The following is a 14,033-nucleotide window of genomic DNA, read 5'->3' on the forward strand; positions in this document are numbered from 1 at the left end:
GCTCCGCCTCCCGGGTTTATGCCATTCTCCTGCCTCAGCCTCCCGAATAGCTGGGACTACAGGTGCCCACCACCTCGCCCGGCTAGTTTTTGTATTTTTTAGTAGAGACGGGGTTTCACCGTGTTAGCCAGGATGGTCTCGATCTCCTGACTTCGTGATTCGCCCGTCTCGGCCTCCCAAAGTGCTAGGATTACAGGCTTGAGCCACCACGCCCGGCCAAAAAATTTTTTTTAAATTAAAAAATATATATTAGCCAGACATGATTGCATGAACTTGTAGTCCCAGCTATTCAGGAAGCTGAGGTGGGAGGATTGCTCGAGCCTGGGAGTTCGAGGTTACAGTGAGGTGTGATCACACCACTGCACTCCAGCCTGGGTGACAGAGTGAGACCATATCTCTAAACAAAAAATTATAATAATAATTTTTTTTTTTTAGCCTGACAACACGCCTGACTAATTTTTGTATTTTTTAGTAGAGACAGGGTTTCACTATGTTGGCCACGTTATCAGCCTGCCTTGGCCTCCCAGAGTGCTGGGATTACAGGTGTGACCACCCTGCCTGGCCAGAAATTTTTAAAAAACAGAAAAATCATGAAAGGAAAATACACCCTCAGTGGAAGCAACACATTTGACACATTTGAACTCTGGAGGGATCACCTTTCTTTCTGCCTCCCTAATACATGAAAGTGCGTTTACTGCGCACTTTCATGCCACATACTTGCGCCACATACTTGTGATGCGATGCAAAAATATCTGCCAGTGATGGGTTCCAATTCATTTTGTCACTGGGCACTTTGCAACTCAAAGTGACCTGCTTCTTAGTAAACAAGCAACAGAACTTTAATTATGGGGCGAGGGTGTAAAGCCACAAAGCTCAGCCCTCTCATACTGGGAAGAAAAACAATGAAAGGGGAGAGAGTTCAGAACTTCCCTGGAGGCAGACTGGCCACAGCTGCATATTCACTGCTTCAAGCCCTTAGCAAAAGAGAAAAGGTTGGGGGGTGTTGAGGGGAAGGGGTGTGCTTGTCAACCCAGAGAGCATCTGCATCTCAGTTTTGTTTGTGTTTTTGTTTGAGACAGAGTCTGACTCTGTTACCCAGGTTGGAGCGCAGTGGCATGATCTCAGCTCACTGCAACCTCTGCCTCCCAGGTTCAAACAATTCTCCTGCCTCAGCCTCCCAAGAAGCTGGGGTTACAGGCACGCATCACTAAACCCAGCTAATTTTTTGTATTTTTACTAGAGACAGGGGTTTCACCATGTTGGCCAGGCCGCTCTCGAACTCCTGACCTCAAGTGATCCACCCGCCTCAGCCTCCCAAAATGCTAGGCTTACAGGTGTGAACCACCACGCTCGGCCTGTTTTGTTAATATCACTCTGTTAAAAGCGGAGGCAAAAAACCCAGGAACCTCCAGGGAGAAGCCACAATGTCAGACCCAGCGATCATCCACACCCTAATGCATTGATCTGAAATCCTCGGGATGTAGAAATAAACTCCCCGAGGGACCTCACTTTCAGCAACAGATCTGCTAATAAACAATTCAGCCTAAACAGCCTCAGAATTCTCTGGAATAGGCCAGTGGAATTTGCTACTTCAGGCGCTCACAAGGTCCTAGGCGTCATCTTACTCCTTGTGCGCCAAAAGCAGGGGTTCATTCAATGTTTGCAGAATCAAACCTGCAGGTCAAAAGGGACAGTGTTCCGCCTCAAATCTTGAAACTTTTTCTTTTTTCTTTTTTTTAATGGGGAGATCAGAGGGAAGTGCAATGGATAAGCCTCACCCTGGGAAAACCACGTTCATGATTATGGTATCACTCCTGCTAGCTAAGTATGACCTTGAATCCTAAACGCAAAGTAAAAGATCAGACTTGGGGGAGCCCGGGGTGGCCGGCCTAGCAGTTTTATCACTGATCATTCGGGCTCCAAGACAGCCCTGGAATGAACCTGGAAAGCACAGAAGGCTACATCAAATGATTCCATCGACATGAAATGCCCAGAATAGGAGAATCCATAGAGATACAGAGCACATCAGTGGTGGCCAGGGATGGGTGTACAGCAGTGGGAGGAAATGGGTATGGGGTTCTTTTGGGGATGATGAAAATGTTCTGGAGCCAGATGCAAGTTGATGGTTGCACAATGCTATGAGCTTACTAAATGCCACTGAATTATCCTTTTTTTTTTTTTTTTTTTTGGAGACAGTCAGTGTACAGTGACAGGTACAGTGGCACGATCTTGGCTAACTTCAACCTCTGCCTCCCAGGCTCAAACAATTCTCCTGCCTCAGCCTCCCTAATAGTTGGGATTACAGGCGCCCACCACCACACTCAGCTAATTTTTGTATTTTTAGTAGAGATGGGGTTTCACCATGTTGACCAGGCTGGTCTAGAACTCCTGTCCTCAAGTAATCCACCTGCCTCAGTCTCCCAAAGTGCTGGGATTACAGGCATGGGCCACCGTGCCTGGCCTTGAATTATTCACTTTTAAATGGTTATCTTTGTGTGAGCTTCTCTTCAATAAAAAGCGGAGGCGGGGATGGGGCACGGAGAGATATTGCTGGAAATCTCTAATCTCACTATCCCAAGCCAAGGCCTTAAAACTCGAGCCTCTAAGTTGGCCGCTGGTCTTGGTTCAGTCCATCCCAGGCCCCTGTTTGTCAAAATCAAGCCGCATGGGTCTTTCTGACACCCCTCATTGTGCTCTACACTAGTGTGACTCCCTGCTCCCAGTCTGTGAGGACTGAGAGGATTCCCAGGATGCACTGGTGCCCCTACCAACCACACAGTCTCTCGGGGCATCTCCCGCCACACCTGCATTACTTGGATGTTCCCAAACATGTCACAGGCATGCTCTTTCTTCTGTCTGCCTCCTTCCTGATGGGTCTGGCAAATTCTTCTCCGCTTATCATATCCCAGCTTGCGTGTCACCTCCTCCAAGAAGCCCTCTCTGACTTGCCCCCAGGCGAATGCATTCCTCCTAGAGCCTCTCTATAGGGTGTAGAGGTCAAGGGTACAGACTCTGGAACCAGACCCCCTGGGTTCATCCAGGTGCCCCCATGCCCCAGGGCATGACTTTAGTGCCTCAGTTTTCCCATCTGTAAAATGGGCACACTGATAGTTTCTTCCTCAGAAGGTTCTGGAGAGGATGAAATGAATCCATTTGCAAAAAGGACCCAGAGCAACGTGGAACACATAAGCACTCAGTACATGTCACCTCTTACTAACTCATGTTTGCTTGCTGTACTTGTCATAAGGCATTTTCTTTACTTGTCTGTCTTTTTATCTGGTCCATAGACCCCATAAGAGCAGGAATTGACACTAAAATCTGCATCCCAGCACCTAGAAAGGGCCCAAAACGTTATGGGTGCTTCATACGGTGACCCACTGTCCCAGTCTCCCTTGGACAGAGGAGTTTTTCCCCAGATGCAGGACTTTTGGTGCTAAATCTAGGAAAGTCTCAGGCAAACTGGGACGAGTTGGTCACTGTGGTACTTCAACAGTTTGTAGAAAGCAATACCTAAGTATGAAGAAAGGACACCAAGATCCATCTGGAAAGGCATGAAGATTTAGGAGCAGGCCAGACGTGGTGGCTCATGCCTGAAATCCCAACACTTTGGGAGGCCAAAGCAGAAGGTTCACTTGAGCTCAGAAGTTCGAGACCGGCCTGGGCAACATAGTGAGACCCCATCTCTACTAAAAATCAAAAAAATTAGCTGGGCGTGGTGGCACACGTCTATAGTCCCAGCTACTCGGAAGGCTGAGACAGAAGGACCCCTCGATCGCTTGAGCCTGGGACGTTGAGGCTGCAGGAAGCTAAAATGGTGTCACTGCACATCAGCCTGGGGAACAGAAGAAGACCCTACCTCAGAAAAAAAAAAAAAAAGATTTAGGAGTAGACATGAAAAAGCAGAAATGAATGGGAGGGGCTTACTCCAATAGCCCTAACATAGAATCTGAGGAAACAACGTTTGTAAGGGAAGATGTTTATGTAACGACAAGCCTCCATACAGATGGTCTCACATTTCAGCTCAAGGTAACATGAGGATTTACTGTGCAGATGCCAGCACATCACCAAATATGCTCAAGAACTGGAATCCTTCATTTCCTCCAGGATTCTTGGGGGCAGTGTATTGTTTCTTAACACCCTAGGACGTCCACGAAGGAGGGGATTAGGTCGGGATAAAACTGGGTGGACAGGCCAGGCACAGTGGCTCACGCCTGTAATCCCAGCACTTTGGGAGGTCAAGGTGGGCGGATTACCTGAGGTCAGGAGTTCGAGACCAGCCTGGCCAACACGGCAAAAACCTGTCTCTACTAAAAGCACAAAAATTAGCCAGGTGTGGTGGCACACACCTGTAATCCCAGTTACTTGGAACACTGAGGCAGAAGAACTTCTTGAGCCTGGGAGACAGAGGTTGCAGTAAGCTGAGATTGTGCCACTGCACGCCAGCCTGGGCAACAGAGCAAGACTCTGTCTCAAAACAACAACAACAACAACAACAAAACATGGGTGGACAGGGGCTGAAAGGGAAGCGTGGGGCCGTGTGCACATGGACAAGATGAAGTCAGAAAGAAAAACTGCCGCAGACTCCAAACCGCAAGACTGGTTCATTTTTTTTTCTCCTTGGTGCAAGTTTACAGCACTGCTAGATTCATCACTCAGTGGAAGGGACCGCTTGCTTGGGCCAGCATCCATTCCAGTCCTGGTTCTGGCTAGGGAAGGATGTCAAGAGGGCAGTTCCAGGCCGGGAACGGTGGCTCACGCCTGTAATCCCAGCACTTTGGGAGGCCGAGGCGGGCGGATCACTTGAGGTCAAGAGTTTGAGACCAGCCTGACCAACATGGTAAAACTCCATCTTTACTAAAAATGTAAAAATTAGCCAGGTGTGGTGGTGCGTGCCTGTAATTCCAGCTACTTGGGAGGCTGAGGCGAAAGAATGGCTTCAACTTGGGAGGCGGAGATTGCAGTGAATCAAGACGCACTGCTGCACTCCAGCCTGGGCCACAGAGCAAGACTTTGCCTCAAAAAAAAAAAAAAAAAAGAAGTTAAAATGGCAGAATTTTAAGGCAGATCAAAACTTTAAGAGCAGAAACTCTAAGACCCAGCCTCCTTGGTTCAAATCCCAACTCTGCCACTTCTGGGGTATGCAAACTGGGGTGAGTTGCCAAATTTCTCTCAGGTTTCCTCATCTGGAAAATGGGCCAGCAATAGTACTTACACTTCAGAGGGCTGCTGTGAGAATATAGTGAACAAAACATACCCAGAACATTGGGTAAGCAAGTGACTATTATATAAACACATAGCTGTCATTACAGAGGACAGTAAAACCCAGGGAGGGGGTGACTTTCCCACCGTCCCATGGGGTCTTCACTGCAAGAGGCAAGAGGACCCAGGCACAGACCTCATCTCGTCACAGGGGCCTGTTCTGTACCCACTGCCTCCACGGCTTCACAGGTAGACATTCACTTGTTTGGCTAAATCCCCTACAGTCTGACCTTCCCACCCCTACCGCCAGTGTGGTAGACAGAATAATGCTCCCCAAAATCGTTCACAGCCTAATCCCTGGAAGCTCTGAATATGTGACCTTAAGTGGTAAAGAGAGACTTTGTGTATGTGATTAAGAATCTTGAGATGAGGGGGTTATTCTGGATTAGCCAGGTAGGCCCAGTGTAATCACAAAGGTCCTTATAAGAGAAAGGTAGAGGAGTTCGAGACCAGCCCTGGCCACATAGAGAGACCTCATCACTACAAAAATTACAAAAATTATCAGGGTGTGGTAGCGCACATGTATCGTTCCAGCTACTTGGGAGGCTGAGGTGGAAGGATGCTTGGGTCTGGGGGGTTAAGGCTGCAGTGAGCCGTGGCTACACCACTACACTCCAGCCTGGGCGACCAAGACCTCTGTTGGGTTTAAATGTAGAAGAAGCAGTTGGCTTTGAAGGGGGAGGAAGGGCTGTAAGTTAAGAAATGCAGGCGGCCTCCAGAAGCTGGGAAAAGCAAGACAGTGGATTTTCCCTGGGAGCCTCCAGGAGCACAGTCCAGCTGACACTTACTTTTTTTGTATTGTTGAGACCAAGTCTCACTCTGTTGCCCAGGCTGGAGTGTAGTAGCGCAATCTCGGCTCACTGCAACCTCCGCCTCCTGGGTTCAAGCGATTCTCCTGCCCCAGCCTTCTGAGTAGCTGGGATTACAGGCACCCAACACCATGCCCGGCTAATTTTTGTATTTTTAGTAGAGATGGAGTTTCACCATGTTGGCCAGGCTGGTCTCAAACTCTTGACCTCAGGTGATTTGCCCGCCTTGGCCTCCCAAAGTGCTGGGCTTACAGGTGTGAGCCACTGCGCCCAGTCGACACATTGATTTTAATCTGCAGTGGGTGAAGCCCACTGCAGACTTCAGGCTCCAGAACTGGAAGACACTACATTCATGTTACCTAAGCCACCGAGTTCCGGGTAATGCGTTAGAAAACTCATCCATCGATCCACGCTCATAGATGGGTTGCCCAGATTCCCCTCTGGCCCTGCAGATTCTCAGTGGGCACTCTTCCCCTTTCCACAGCAGAGGGCACCAGGCAAGATCAGACCCTCTCAGCCTCCCACCTTAACCCCCAGGCATCTGTCCATCCGCCCTGGGCTCAGAAGCAGCCCCCTTCCTCTGGCTCAGAGTTCACTTTAATCTGGTGAACGTGGCCATCTCTAGGTGGGAGCAGGCCCTGTGGTCCCCGGGAGGGACTGTGCTCAGACCATGTCCCCTCTTGCCAATCATGCCCTCTCGGCTGGCTCCTTTCCTGAGGTCTCCTAAATGGTTTAATCTTTCCGGGCACAGTGGCTCATGCCTGTAGTCCCAGCACTTTGGGAGGTGAGGCGGGAAGACCACTTGAATCCAGGAGTTTAAGACCAGCCTGAGTAAAACGGCAAAACTCTGTCTCTTTAAAAAAAAAAAAAAAAATTAGCTGGGCATGGTGGTGCACACTTGTAGTCCCAGCTACTCACAGGGCTGAGGTGGGAGAATCACTTGAGCCCAGGAGTTTGAGGCTGCAGTGAGCTGTGATCATGTCACTTGCACTCCTGCCCAGGTGAAAGAGCAAGACGCTATCTCAAAATAAATAAATAAACAAATAGATCAAAACAAAATCCTCCTCCTGCCTTAGCCTGGGTCCTCAGCCCCTCCAGTGACCTGCCTCTCCTCCAAATCCACCTTCCACGTCAAGACGCTTCCTGTTCCTTCCAGCTCTCCAGGAATGCAGGGTCTGCACAAAGCCCCTGTGGTTCCCCCACCCCTCAACCTCAAACGCATCAAGCTGACCACAGCCCTCCCCTAGACAACACCCCAAGTCCTCATGCGTGAGACGACGCTCTAGTCCTCCTCTAAAGAGGGAGATGCTGCTAAAACCACATGGAGACAGATGATCAGGCTGCAGAGCATCAGCGAGAAGTCACATGACATCACACATCTGCTGACTGATGTCCCCTCAACCCGCAGCCCCACAGAGTCATGAGAAGACCTGCCACAGGGCGCCAGGCCAGCGCTCCTCAAAACTGTCAAGGTCACGGAAAAGAAGAAAGTCCAGGAAACTGTCAAAGACCAGAGGAGAATGAATAGAGAGGTGACAACTGAATACGACGTAGAACGCTGGCACAGAAAAGGCTTAGTTGGAAACCCTGGTGACACCCAAATAAAGCCTGGAGTTTGGTAAGCGGTAATGCAGCAGCGCCAGAGAAGCAGTTGTGGCCAGTGTCCCGTAGTGAAGTAGATGCTGGGTGACAGTATACGGGAGCTCTCTGTATTAACTGTACCCATTTTCTGCATATCTACATATCTAAAGCTCTTTTTCTTTTTTCTTTTTCTTTTTTTTTTGAGACAGGGTCTCACTCTGTCACCCAAGCTGGCGTGCAGTGGTGCAATCTCGGCTCACTGCAACTTCCACCTCCCGGGTTCAAGCAATTCTCATGCCTCAGCCCCCTGAGTAGCTGGGACTACAGGCGCACACCACCACACCTGGCTAACTTTTTATATTTTTGGTAGAGACGGGGTCTCGCTATGTTGCCCAGGCTGGTCCCGAACTCCTGACCGCAAGTGATCCACCTGCCTCGGCCTCCCAAAGGCCAGGGGTTACAGGAGTGAGCCACTGCACCTGGCCATAAAAGATTTCTTTTAAATCCCATAACCGATGCCATTATCATGGTATCATTTTTCACCCGTCCACCAGGCAAAGAGCAAAATGTTAGTAACACACACAGAGAGCTAGCGTGGGATATGGATAAACTGAGGCTCCTGCAACAGAAATGGCCAAAACAATTTAACATGCACAAGTCCAGCAACTCTTCCTCTAGAAATGTGTGCTGGCAATAACCCCCACATGTGACTGAAATGACAAAATGACAAGCACATGGGGTATTCACTACAGCGTTGCTGATAACAGAAGCCTAGTCCGCCAGCAAGGCACGGGTACCAATCAGGGATGGTCCCCCCCCGCAAGGTACTGAAATAAGGAAGAGTTCTACTTGGGGAAATGCAATCATCACCAAGATACACCATCATGTTTAATGAGCCAGGACAGTGTTTGTAGTGTGCCACCATTTGTGTATGGTGAGAGAAGAAGATTCACCTTTTTTTTTTTTTTTTTTTGTCTTGCTCTGTCACCCAGGCTGGAGTGCAGTGGTGTGATCTCAGCTCACTGCAACCTCCGCTTCTCAGGTTCAGGCACCTCTCCTGCCTCAGTCTCCCGAATAGCTGCGCCCACCACCACACCCAGCTAATTTTTGTCTTTTTAGTAGAGACGGCATTTCACCATGTTGGCCAGGCTGGTCTCAAACTCCTGAGCTCGAGTGATCCTCTGGCCTCGGCCTCCCAAAGTGCTGGGATGACAGGCATGAGCCAAGGTACCCAGTCTTTTTTTTTTTTTTTTTTTTTAAAGACAGGTTCTCACTGGGTTTTTTAAAGATAGGTTCTCACTGGGTTGCCCAGGTTGGAGTGCAGTGGCATGATCACAGCTCATTGCAGCCTGGCGCTCCTGGACTCAAGCGATCCTCCTGCCTCAGCTTTCAGAGCAGCTAGGACTATAGGTGTGCACCAACACACCCAGCTAATTTTTTATTTTTTGTAGAGACGTGGTCTCAGTATGTTGACCAAGCTTGTCTCAAACTCCTGGGCTCAAGCAATCCTCCCACCTTGGCCTCTCAAAGCGCTGGGATTACAGGTATGAGCTATCATGTCTGGCCTAGTATTTCTTTATATAATATGCATAAAATGTCTCCAAAGGCATACATAAGGAACTTAACGGTCGGTGTTTACAGGGAGGGGAACCAGGTGGACTAGGGGATGGGGTGGGGCAAACACTGGTCACTTTTACACCCTTGTTGATCTTTTGTATGTTGAGCCATAGTAGTATTACATATTTACAAAATACATACTTTTCTAATTAAAAAAGAGTCTCCTCTGCAAACCTGTCTCTGCCCTCCCAAGGCCTCCGACCCGTCCTTCCCGCCTCTGGGTAAAGGTGATGTCATCACAGCCCTCTGTGTTCCTGCCCAGCACCTGGCCCTGGGACCTTCCCTGTTTGCTGAGCGATTAAAGCTTCTAATTATTTCTATTTGGTAAGATGTCCCCTTTACCACTCCCGCTATATCAACCCCAAAATTTGCACTAACAACATCCTATTTGTCAATATAAAGTTTTTTCCTCTGTTTTGAGACACAGTCTCATTCTGTGGCCCAGGTTGGAATGCAGTGGTGTGACCTTGGCTCACTGCAACCTCTGCCCCCCGGGTTCAAGCGATTCTCCTGCCTCAGCCTCCCAAATAGCTGGGATTACAGGTGCCTGCCACCACACCCAGCTAATTTTTTTATGTTTAGTAGAGACAGGGTTTCACCATGTTGGCCAGGCTGGTCTCAAACTCCTGACCTCAAGTGATCCGCCCGCCTCGGCCTCCCAAAGTGCTGGCATTACAGGCGTGAGCCACTGCGTCCAGCCAAAAGTTCTTTTTTTTCATGTTGCACTATGATCCAGTTTTCCTCCAGTGGATTCTAAAGGCCAGTGGTGGACAAGGGATTGGGAGATGTGGACCCTCCCTTGCCGGTCTTATGGGACCTATATAGGGAGGCAAAGTCAACCAACAGGGGCAGATGTGGGACAGATACGAAGGGGAGACTTTTTTTGGGGGGAGGGGTACAGTTTCTGGGAGCGAGTGGAGGATCTGGGGACAAGGGCAAGGGGGCAGATCTTGGTACAGCGGTGACAGACACCCAGAAGCCACGTACCTGTGTCCCGTGGGGCAGGTGAGCAGTGTGGGGCCAGGAGAGTGAGGTTGTGTTATAGGAGCCTTCACACCACGAGGTGGGCACCAGCGCCTGGGTTTATGGGGGACCCCACAAAAGGGGTTTCGGTTTCAACAACCAGCAGTCCAAAAGCAACTTGAAAACCCCAGAGGGATTCAACTCCTGCCAAGACGGGGAGTTCAGAGTCTAAAAATAAGCTTCAAAACCTAGAATACCAAGAGAACCATCCACCGCAGAAGCCACCCCAACAACTCGCTGTCAGAGTAAACACACATCAAAGGTCTCATGGCCCACCGCCAAGGGTGTCTTCTCCCGAGAACATAAAAAACCGCGTCGAAACACAGCAGAAACCCCAGTCTCCATAACTTCTGGTGTTGCTTCATTCTGACCCACAGCCTCTGTAAACACTCCCCCGAAAAAACTATCTTAACCTTTTTCTTTTATTTTTTCTCTCTTACATTGAACTTTGTTTTACAATCAGGGTCACGCTGTGTTGCCAAGGCTGCGGTGCAGTGGTGCAATCACAGCTTACTGCAGCCTGGGTTCGAGTGATCCTCCCACTTCAGCCTCTCAAGCAGCTGGGACTCCAGGCACACGCCACCATGACTGGCTAGTTGTTTTAATTTTTAATTTTTTTGTAGAGACGGGGTCTCACTATGTTGTCCAGGCTGGCCTCAAGTGATCCTCCCAAAGCGTTGGGATTACAGGCATAAGCCATTGCACCCAGCCTTAATCTTTTTTTAAAATCAATCCCGGCTGGGTACGGTGGCTCACGCCTGTAATCCCAGCGCTTTGGGAGGCCGAGATGGGTGAATCACTTGAGGTCAGGAGTTCCAGACCAGCCTGGCCAACATGGTGAAACCCCCTCTCTACTAAAAATACAAAAATTAGCCGGGCAAAGTGGTGCATGCCTATAGTCCCAGTTACTCCAGAGGCTAAGGTGTAATTGCTTGAACCTGGGAGGTGGAAGTTGCAGTGAGGTGAGATCGCACCACTGCACTCCAGCCTAGGCAACAGAGCAAGACACCGTCTATAAATAAATAAATAAAATCCCATATTCCTCTCTGCTTTCTTACAATCTGCAAAAAAGAAAAAAAAAAGAGAGAGAGAGAAAGAGAAACAGAGAAAGGAAAGGAAAAACGCTGGTGTCTACATCTGTGGTTCTACACTGTCCCAGGTTGCCAACAGTCCAACATGGTGCTGATGGCAGCTCCATTCCACCACCACAATTTGCTGCTTCAAAGCCTCTGAGGACCTGGACACCAGCAGAACCAAGCGTGCAAGGACTCTGTGTAACATAAAGTAAGAGCTCATAGTTGCCTTGGGCGCCTCCCCTGAGTAAGGTAAACAGGCTTGGGCATCCGCTTTGATGATAGATATCTACCTTATTTGGAAGTCTTCTATTTGTTTACTTCCTTTGTTCTGGCCAAATTCCAGATGACTGCAGGTAGTCTGTCTGTCTTTGAAAATTCCAGAAAACAGCAATCTTGCCTTTAGCAAGACTTATGGATAACGTGGGAACAGGCTGGTGGTGGACATTACCTGTCACGTGCTTTTCATGCCTGTTTCACTTCCCCTGGCCGACAACACATGATCTAGCCATTGATGACATATGCCTTCCTCCTGCTTCCTAATTGCTTCCTGTCTGCAAGTTAGGTTCTATTAATATTTCCCTAACTGGACCATATTACGTTACCCTCCCTCGACTCCAGGGGAAGCGATGTGATCTGTATTTCCCCACCAGGCCTTGAGAAAGCCACGTGCATCTGACATCCTTGCACAGCTGACGTCTCCTGTGCCCATATGGCACATCTATCCCATCTATGACAGGGTATCTATGGCATCAGCTCATAAGAAGTGTTTATTTTATTATTATTATTTTTGAGACGGAGTGTCCCTCTTGCCCAGGCTGGAGTGCAGTGGCATGATCTTGGCTCACTCCAGCCTCCACCTCCCAAGTTCAAGCAAGTCTCCTGCCTCAACCTCCTGAGTAGTCAGGATTACAGGCACCCATCACCATGCCTGGCTAGTTTTTGTACATTTAGTAGTGACGAGGTTTCACCATGTTGGCCAGGTTGGTCTCAAACTCCTGACCTCAAGTGATCCACCCGCCTCAGCCTCCCAAAGTGCTGGGATTACAGGTGTGAGCCACTGCGCCCAGCACACTTTTCTTTTCTTTTCTTTTCTTTTTTTGAGACAGGGTCTTGCTCTGTCACCCAGGCTGGAGTGCAGTGGCGCGATCTCGGCTCACTGCAACCTCCGCCTCCTGGGTTCACGCCATTCTCCTGACTCAAGCCTCCTGAGTAGTCAGGATTACAGGCACATGCCACCAAGCCTGGCTAATTTTTGTATTTTTAGTAGAGACAGGGTTTCACCATGTTGGCCAGGCTGGTCTCGAACTCCTGACCTCAAGTGATCCACCCGCCTCGGCCTCCCAAAGTGCTGGGATTACAGGTGTGAGCCACTGCGCCCAGCCTTAATATTCCGGGTTCATGCCATTCTCCTGCCTCAGCCTCCTGAGTAGCTGGGACTACAGGCGCCCGCCACCGTGCCCGGCTAATTTTTTGTATTTTTAGTAGAGACAGGGTTTCACCATGTTGGCCAGGCTGGTCTCAAACTCCTGGCCTCAAGTGATCCGCCCGCCTCGGCCTCCCAAAGTGCTGGGATTACAGGTGTGAGCCACTGCGCCCAGCACACTTTTCTTTTCTTTTCTTTTCTTTTTTTGAGACAGGGTCTCACTCTGTCACCCAGGCTGGAGCGCAGTGGCACCATCATAGCTTACTGTGGCCTCAGCCTCCTGGGCTCAAGCAACCCTCCTACCTCAGCCTCTCAAGTAGCTGTGACTGCAGGTGTGCATCAACAAGTCCAGCTAATTTTCTACTTTTTGTAGAGATGGGGTCTTGCTCATTCCACTCTTTCCAGGCTGGAATGCAGTGGCTTGATCATAACTCACTGCAGCCTTCAACTCCTGGGCTCAAGTGATCCTCCCACCTCAGCCTCCTGAGTAGCTGGGGCTACGCCCAGTGAATTTTTTTTTTTTTTAACTTTCCATAGAAATGGGGGTCTCACTTTGTTGTTCAGGCTGGTCTTAAACTCATGGGTTCAAGTAATCCACCCGCCTCAGCCTCCAAAAGTGCTGGGATTACAGGCATGAGCCATGGCACCCAGCAGGAGGTGGAACTTAATCTTTCCCTTTCCTCTCCTGTGTGTGGGCTAGACTCCATGACTCTCTTTCAAAGAACAGAGTCGCCGGGCGTGGTGGCTCATGCCTGTAATCCCAGCACTTTGGGAGGCCCAGGCAGGCAGATCACCTGAGGTCAGGAGTTCCAGAGCAGCGTGACCAACACAGAGAAATCCCATCTCTATCAAAACTACAAAATAGGCCAGGCACGGTGGCTCACGCCTGTAATCCCAGCATTTTGGGAGGCCAAGGCAGGTGGATCATGAGGTCAGGAGATCAAGACCATCCTCGCCAACACGGCGAAACCCCAGCTCTACTAAAAATACAAAAAATTAGCCGGGCATGGTGGCGGGTGCCTGTAATCCCAGGTACTTGGGAGGCTGAGGCTGAGGCAACCTGGGAGGCGGAGCTTGAAGTGAGCTGAGATCAGGCCACTGTACTCCAGCCTGGACGACAGAGCGAGACTCTGTCTCATAAAGATAGAAATAAATAAATACAAAATTAGCCACGTGTAGTGGCACATGCCTGTAATCCCAGCTACTCAGGAGGCTGAGGCAGGAGAATTGCTTGAACCCAGGAGG

The 14,033-nt window shown here is 49.5% G+C and overlaps 1 protein-coding gene across 7 annotated transcripts in view; it reads right to left on the reverse strand.

The window, feature by feature from the left end:
* The window catches only part of LITAF (lipopolysaccharide-induced TNF factor), a 49,186-nt gene that overhangs the window by 16,021 nt on the left and 19,132 nt on the right, over nucleotides 1–14,033 (reverse strand). The window contains exon 1 of one of the 7 annotated variants that reach the window (XM_011961413.1): nucleotides 11,048–11,134. The exons of 5 other annotated variants lie outside the window; for them this stretch is intronic. The gene's annotated coding sequence lies outside the window, so the exon portion shown is untranslated. Of the gene's footprint in view, nucleotides 1–10,253; nucleotides 10,434–11,047; nucleotides 11,135–14,033 lie in introns of those variants that run through there. One more of the 7 variants, XM_011961412.1, reaches the window with a different exon arrangement.

This window comes from Colobus angolensis, unplaced genomic scaffold (genome assembly GCF_000951035.1).
Source record: "Colobus angolensis palliatus isolate OR3802 unplaced genomic scaffold, Cang.pa_1.0 Scaffold55, whole genome shotgun sequence".
NCBI classification, from domain to species: Eukaryota; Metazoa; Chordata; class Mammalia; order Primates; family Cercopithecidae; genus Colobus; species Colobus angolensis.